The 7262-nt window shown below is 43.8% G+C and overlaps 1 long non-coding RNA gene across 1 annotated transcript; it reads left to right on the top strand.

Annotated features, from left to right (window-relative positions):
- The first annotated feature begins 782 nt into the window (after nucleotides 1–782).
- LOC147024436 (uncharacterized) lies at nucleotides 783–5519 on the top strand. Its single transcript, XR_015059021.1, has 3 exons — nucleotides 783–852; nucleotides 1064–1094; nucleotides 4228–5519. It is a non-coding gene; the product is annotated as an uncharacterized LOC147024436 (long non-coding RNA).
- The last annotated feature ends 1743 nt before the right edge of the window (nucleotides 5520–7262 follow it).

Here is a 7262-nt window from a genome sequence, read left to right as displayed (position 1 = left end):
CAGATGCGAGGCTTCTTCGTGTTCTTCTTTGGCTCGGGACAAAAGAAGAGGTCATGGGATTCTAAGCTTGCATGGTGGCATAGGAGGACGAGGAGGTCTGGGTCATCACCAACTAACACAGTGTTGGTGACAGTAGCAGACTGCACGTCCTTCAGTACAATCAGATCAGCATCCCCTGAGGCATGGTGTGTCTCACAGTTCTTCTTCTGAAGATCTTCACTCAACATAAAAATGAATCGCTGTTTATTCTGCCTATTGGCAAGAAACTGTTCCTTCTTCATTGTGAGATAGACGCATGTCAGCTGTAAATGTCACAGTAGTGCCAGCATTCCCTTTAGACCGTCTCTGCTGTGTCATGTTCTTTTGTGTTGGTACTCTCTTAACCAGTGTTGGGCACAAAAGCGATAATCCGATGATAGATAATTATCGAAGTTAACTTATTTTTTTTTAATCAGACGATTATCGGAAGTTAACTTCCATTTATCGTTATCGGACCAGTTAACTTCCGATAACTCGATTTTTTTCGTCCGATAATGTCCGTTAATTTTTTTGTCCGATAACATTTTTATCGTTTCCGGGTCGCATTTCGCCGAACTAATTATCAATGTGGAGAAAAATGTACATGATTATTATAGATTACTTGTTTTCCAAGATAATGCTGAATCAGGCCGCCGCGTGAAGAAAATGGAAGAAGAAGAGGAGGATGAAGAAGAAGAAGAAGAAAGAGAAGAAGAAGAAGAAGAAGAAGAAGAAGAAGAAGAAGAAGAAGAAGAAAAAGAAAAGAGAGGGCGGAAGAAGAAGAAGCTTTGCAATGGCGGATTTCCTCAGCAATGCGGCTGCTTCGCTCTGCAGGTACTGGGTTCGGTCAAGGTTGGGAAACGTACAGATCGGTTAATTCAAACACAAGGACGGTCTAACCTTTGGCAGAGCGACGGACAATCGGACATGAGTGTTGAGGCGTCGACATACCGTCGCGCCATGTTTGTAACTGTTCTCGGTGTGTTTGTAAGGTCGGGCCTCTCATTTTTTTTAATTAACGGTGCCTTCCTGTTTGTGTGCGCAGCGTTCACGGACCTATTCCCGTTGGTCTTTCGGTAAGAAATGGACATTGATTTGTTTGTTGGATTCACATTGTGTCCTTGACCCGTCCCGTTAACCCCCCAGTGCATGTTGGACTCCGTCCGGTTAACCGTGCTGTGTGTGACGACTCATCGACTCGAAAAAGACGCAAAATGCTTCTTTTATTCTTGGGTTTAGCATAAATAAGCCTTTTCTATGGGTTTTGATGCTTTTCCTTGTTTTTTTTTTAACTTTTCTTGAAAAGTAGTTATCGTTATCGGATTATCGTTAACTTCCTTTAACTTTGTATTATGATTATCGTTATCTGACTTTAAAATTGCGGTTATCGGATTATCGTTATCGAAGTTTACTTTTTGGTTATCGGTGCCCAACACTATGTATGTGTATATATATATATATATATATATATATATATATATATATATATATATATATATATATATATATATATATATTTGCTTGGGGTTAAAAGTGTATGGATTAAAATAACTTCTTCCCTTAGTTCATGTTTTAGCACAAGAGAGGTAAAATGAACTAAAATCCATGGACCGGTGTTTGTTTGTCACGCCACTCCTGCACGCCACTCCTCCACCACCCATAAGCTGTTGCACGTGGGAGGGGATGGAAGGAGCAATAGCGTGGGAATAATAATATTGGAAGAAATCAGCATGCAGGTGGTCGCGGTGTAAAGATGGGAGCGACGGATAGTTCTGACATGGGTGGTGATACAGAGGCAAATGGGGTGTGTTATGTCAGTTTATGGGCCACAAACGTGAAGAACTGAGGTGAGAAAGCAGGAGTTCAGTGTCACTCTGGAGAGAAAGATGGGATTGGTTGAACTGGATGTGATGACGTGCATTGCAGGGAACTTCAATGCACACGTGGAGGTTGTGGAACCGGGTGAAGAGGAAAGTGTTGGTAAATTTTGTTGCAGAATGAAGAATAGAGAGGGCCAGGAGCTTGTGGCAAGAAATGGGATGGCTCAAGCTGGTTCGTTTTTTCAGAAGTGGGATTGCCACAAAATTACTGACAAGAATGGACAGCATAGAACAGAACTGGTTTGTTGGGAATGAGGAAGCGATAGTTGTGGAGGATCAAGGATTGTAAGGCAGTGGTGGAAGAGCATGTCACCACCCAGCATAAGCAGGTAGTGTTTGTTTTGTGTGGGAAGAGAAGGAGGGAAGGTAAGACCAGGGGTTGGAAGATGATGAGGTGGGGGAAGTGCTGAGACAACATCACTATGGAGTACAAGGAGAGGTTGAGGGGCAGGTATGAGGAACTTGGTGAAGAAGCCGGAGGTTTGGAGGAGCAGAAGACGTACGGAGAGGTGTCTTAGGGAATTGCACAAGTTTTGTGTGGAAAGACATCAGGAAAGGGTACATCATCATTTCACGGCAGAAATCAGGTGATGGTGAATGGAGGAAGTAGCGACGGCAGTTGGAGAGAGGAAGGAAGTTTGTAAGAGGATAGAGAAGATCACGGAAAGAGAGGGACAACTGGATGCAGGGATGCTACACTTGTATGGGTAAAAGAAGAAAGCAGCAAGGAGAGCTGTGGATAAGGTGAGGAATGGTATTGAAGAATAGGCGTATAACATGTCAGAAGAGGATCGTGGGACGAATATGATCTACAAATTGTCTTGTGACAGGAATAAGGATATGAAGGGGAAAGGGAGTTGGGGGGGGGGGGTGGATGGCGGTGATAAATGATGGTGCCGGGATGCTAGTGACAGAGTGGGGTGCAGTTTTGAAGGTATGGGAGGAATATTTCAAGGAGCTGTTGAACCAGGGAGAAAGCAACGGCGAGCTGGAGTTTCCGTGTTATGTGGAGGTAGTAGAGATCATGGAGGAGGAGGTTGAGACAGCAATAACGAGGATGAAGAAGGGAAGAGTGCCAAGCATTGATGAGGTGCATAAGGAGATGATAGTTTCTGCAGGATAAGTTGTAGTCAGTTGGTCGAAGAGGCTGATAAATGTATGTATGTATGTATGAGAGAGGCTTTGATTCCGGAGGATTGGAGGACAGGGCTAATTGTGCCGATATGGAAGAGGAGGGGTGATGTTCAAGATCCGGGGAAGTGCAGAGGCATTACGTTACCAAGTCATGTCATGAAGGTACGGGAGAGGGTTCTGGATAGGAGGATAAGTAATAGTGTGAAGACTGAGGTCAGCAAAGGGCAACAGGGGTTTCAAAAGAGTAAGGGGGATGACGGATGGGATGTTCATGCTAAGACAGCTGGTGGAAAAGAGTTTGGAAGTGAAAGGTGAAATGACATTGGAATTTGTGGACCTGGAGAAGGATTATGACATTGTCCTGAGTTAGATGGTGATGGAAACACTGAGATGGATGGGAGTGCTGGAAGCAAAAGTTATGTTGGTGGAAGGGATGTACAATGGAATAAAGTCAAGAGTTTCGGTTGGTCTTAGGATGTCGGAGGAGTTCAGCGTGAGCATCATTTTGAAGCAGGGAAGCTTTCAGCCCACTCATGTTTATCATGGTAATAGAGCTGGTAAGCAGGAGGGTAAACATGAAAGGTATTCTGGGGAGGATGTTGAATGCAGATGATCTGGCTGTTGTGGCTGAGAGTAGATGGGAGATGCAAGAAGTACTGGGGTAGTGGAAGAAGGCATTGAGAAACATGGGCTGAAGATGAGGTGATGTGGGTCGGGCAGCAGAGAAAATAAATGAATTTCAGGTTGGAAGGGAAGGAGATCAGGCAGGGAAATAGGTTTGCGTATCTCGAGGGAACAGTGACTGGGGATGGTAAGTCCGAGGCAGAGGTGCGGAGGAGGATTCAGGTTGGTGTGAATGCATGGATGGGGGTGGAGGGAGAGTCATGGCAGACAGAAAGATGTCAAGGAAATTGAAAGGGAAAGTTTTGGTGAATTGTGTATCATAAATCCATAACGTGATTCTGGTGTAATATAATGTGATATCTGTCATTCCTACCTTGTTTGGTTGTTTTTAGGGATTCCATGATGACATGGCTTTTCATTTATTTATTTATTTATTTATTTTTGCATCTTTTTTTTTCTCTTAAATGTATAGACAGCACTGTCTGTTGTGTTTGTGCATATGTAGGTTACATACATGAATGTATTATTCCATGAATACTTACATTTTCCTTCATATATTTGTTTTCCCAAGGAGTTTGGTGGAAGCACTGCTGTTTGCCTTTGCAAAGTGTCTAGTAGCGGCTGTTATTCTTCACTTCCTAAGCGATAGTACACAGTGAGGTGCTGTCATTATTGCTTGTAATTAGTCACTGGCCGTGTCCTTTTTAAAAAAAGCGTAATCCCACGTAATTAGTCAGGGTTCACAGCTCACTGTGCCTCCCTCATTTATGTTTGCTGCACTGCATGTTGCTTGGAGATAAGCCAGAAGCAACATCGAACCATCATCACCCACCGCTTTCATCGGGTTTTCATCACTCAGCATCCACAATCAACCAAAATCCTACAGTACCAACTCGACCCCTTTATTTGCAAACCTTACATCGAGCAAACTGTCAATACCAGCATAAATTTCCGTTTACACCCAGCACCCCCAAAGGATAAACCTCTCGATAGTCACACAATCAGGATGGAATAAAGCACCGATTGCAAACAAGCACCCACTTCACCACAACAATCAGCTCGGTCTTAACAGCTTGCCATCAACATACCTGTATTGACAATCTTTTCATGAGATGACGCCCTCATTATCCATGTTTTGCACAGTGTCGCTGTTCCAAAGAGGAAGTTGTCTTTGTCTCAGGTTCAGATATGACATGAAGAATTGACTGAAAATTATCTGATAATACTGATAATAGTCCCTATCAAAAATTATAATTTTTGAACCTCATCACACACTTAAAATACATATTATGTGTCTTGGCGTTCTGTCTTTAGAACATTCTTCATTGCAAATAGGCTGGCTTTTGGTGACTTTGACACATTTGAATTACTGACAACCACTGTGAGTACAAAAGTTCTCCACCAACTTTTGCTGTGCCTCTGGCAAAAATAAATGTCTCCCTCTTGATATTTTCTTTTGTAAATTTATTTCTGTGCTTTTGGAGAAGGCTGTCAGCCTTGTGCATCAGTGATTGCACTCATGATGTATGTGCCTTAAATTGAAAACCCACGGCATAAGATTAATCAGGAGTGGATGAGAATGTGTTTGTGATATATCCATGAATGTAACTGCAATCTCAGGTGTTACCTACTACGACAACTAGAAATTAGAACCCATCAAACATGGAACAAGACCCACATGCAGAGTGAAATTGCCATAGATTGGGATGTGCAAGATTACCGCCCTCATTGAGGCTGCATGATGACACTCAAAATTACAACAGGAAATAGAGACATATATGGTTGTTAGAGCTGAAGCAGCCCCTATCAAAGCCTCAGGAAATGTATATATGGCATGAGAATGGAAAGAAATGTACAGGTCACACAAATACATAATGCTCTGTAGAGTACAACATGAAGTCACAGATATTGCAGGTTAATAAGAAGGGATTGGGTCGTTAAGCACGATGGCAATGAGTTTTGGACATTAATGATGTTAATTCAGCTTGAATATGAAACAGGCTGGTGGAGAATGTGGAACGAACAACTTGGGTGGGAAAGGAATAAGTTGTAAATATTTGTGGGAAAAAAAATCTCGAGATATCTATATTTTTTGGTAAAACCTTGTTGAAGCTCCTTTTAGAGCTAACGCACAACGCACAGCAAGGGGGGCATGAGACGAGAGGGGCGGGAGTGGGAACGACAAAACGGTGGGAACAGAGACGTTAGGAGATCTGTGGAAGGGAGAGGGATGGGGCAGGGAACATGGGGAATACAAGATGGACATTACAGGGACTTTCAGGAAGGAAAGCAGGGAATTTGAAGGAGGTGGCCTTGGATGGATTAACAGGGGTAGAAAAGATCGAGGATTTGGATGGGGGATGATAAGAGGTGGTGGTGAACAGCTGTTTTGAAGGCCTGGAGGGAAGAATGGGATTGAATATAGTGAGGGAGTTTATTCCAAACTCAGGAAAAAAGAGGAATGAAAGCATGAAGGTGAGCAGTGATTCATGATTTTGGAAGTTTTAACAGAAGGGTGTTGTTGGCGGACCTTGAGTGCCCTGCGGAAATGTGGTGGGGACAAATCGCAGAGAGAGCAGAGGGGCGAGGCTGGAGAGGAGGTGGTAGAAGACAGAAAGACCACTGACCAGTCTGCGGTGAGAGAGTGAGAGGCCCAAAGACTCAGCCTCATTGTGGGAGATGCCAATGATCCTAAATGCCTTGGTTTCCACAGTGTGAAGCTGAGAAAGGTGGGAGGCAGGAGCACCAGCCCAGAGGGGAGAGCAGTACTCCATCAGGCTGCGGACGAATACAGGTTGAAAGAGTGAAGCAGAATACTTGGGATGCTTGACGAGAGGAGTGGAAGGATTTGGGTGGGGTGAGGGTGTGGAAGGAGTGGAGGGGGAAAGAGAGAGTGAGGTGTGGAGCCTGTCAAGCAATCTATATATATATATATATATATATGTATAAAGTTGAAAGTGTGCCTGTGTGTTTCTCTGTGACCTTTGCACGCGAAAAGTATGGGACTGATCCTCACCAAACTTCACATGCTGACAGAACATGTACCCGGGAGTGTCCCGATGTAAAAGAATTGTACTTACGACTTCCGGTTTCCGAATTATGACGTCATCACCTGATTTCGTAACCTTAATTTTTCAAGTTCAGCCGATTGACATGGGGCCAACGTCATATACAATATATCTAACATACGATTTTAAGTTTTTGTTTGTCTGTTTGTTTGTTTGCACGCGCTAATCTCCTGAAAGGTGAAAGATAGGAGCTAACCTCTGAAATAAAAAATGTCGGGAGAGGCCCCGGGAAGGTTATAGGCTATGTGGCAAGGCCCCTCGGCCGGGGGGGGGGAAGGGGGTGTTTCCCCCTCACCAATCCCCTTAGCCTATGACTGCCATGCCTCAATAGGGAACTGATACTGTGTTCGCGTCAGACATATGTATAGAAGATTAAATTCATTCAAAAAGAACCCGGGCAGTGCCGGGTGCATTCACCTAGTATTACATAAAATATTGTTGAAGTCAATTATGGTCAACGGACAATACATGGTGTGGGATGGAGGAATTTGTGGGGCTGGAGGTGGGAGGCATAGTCAAAGTCCATCCATCCATTCAT

Source organism: Eptatretus burgeri, chromosome 6 (genome assembly GCF_056783735.1).
Source record: "Eptatretus burgeri isolate ZD-2024b chromosome 6, Ebu_testis_v1, whole genome shotgun sequence".
In the NCBI taxonomy this organism is placed as follows: Eukaryota; Metazoa; Chordata; class Myxini; order Myxiniformes; family Myxinidae; genus Eptatretus; species Eptatretus burgeri.
The sequence above is the reverse complement of the archived record's forward strand: the minus strand, read 5'-3'. Positions and strand labels throughout refer to the sequence as shown.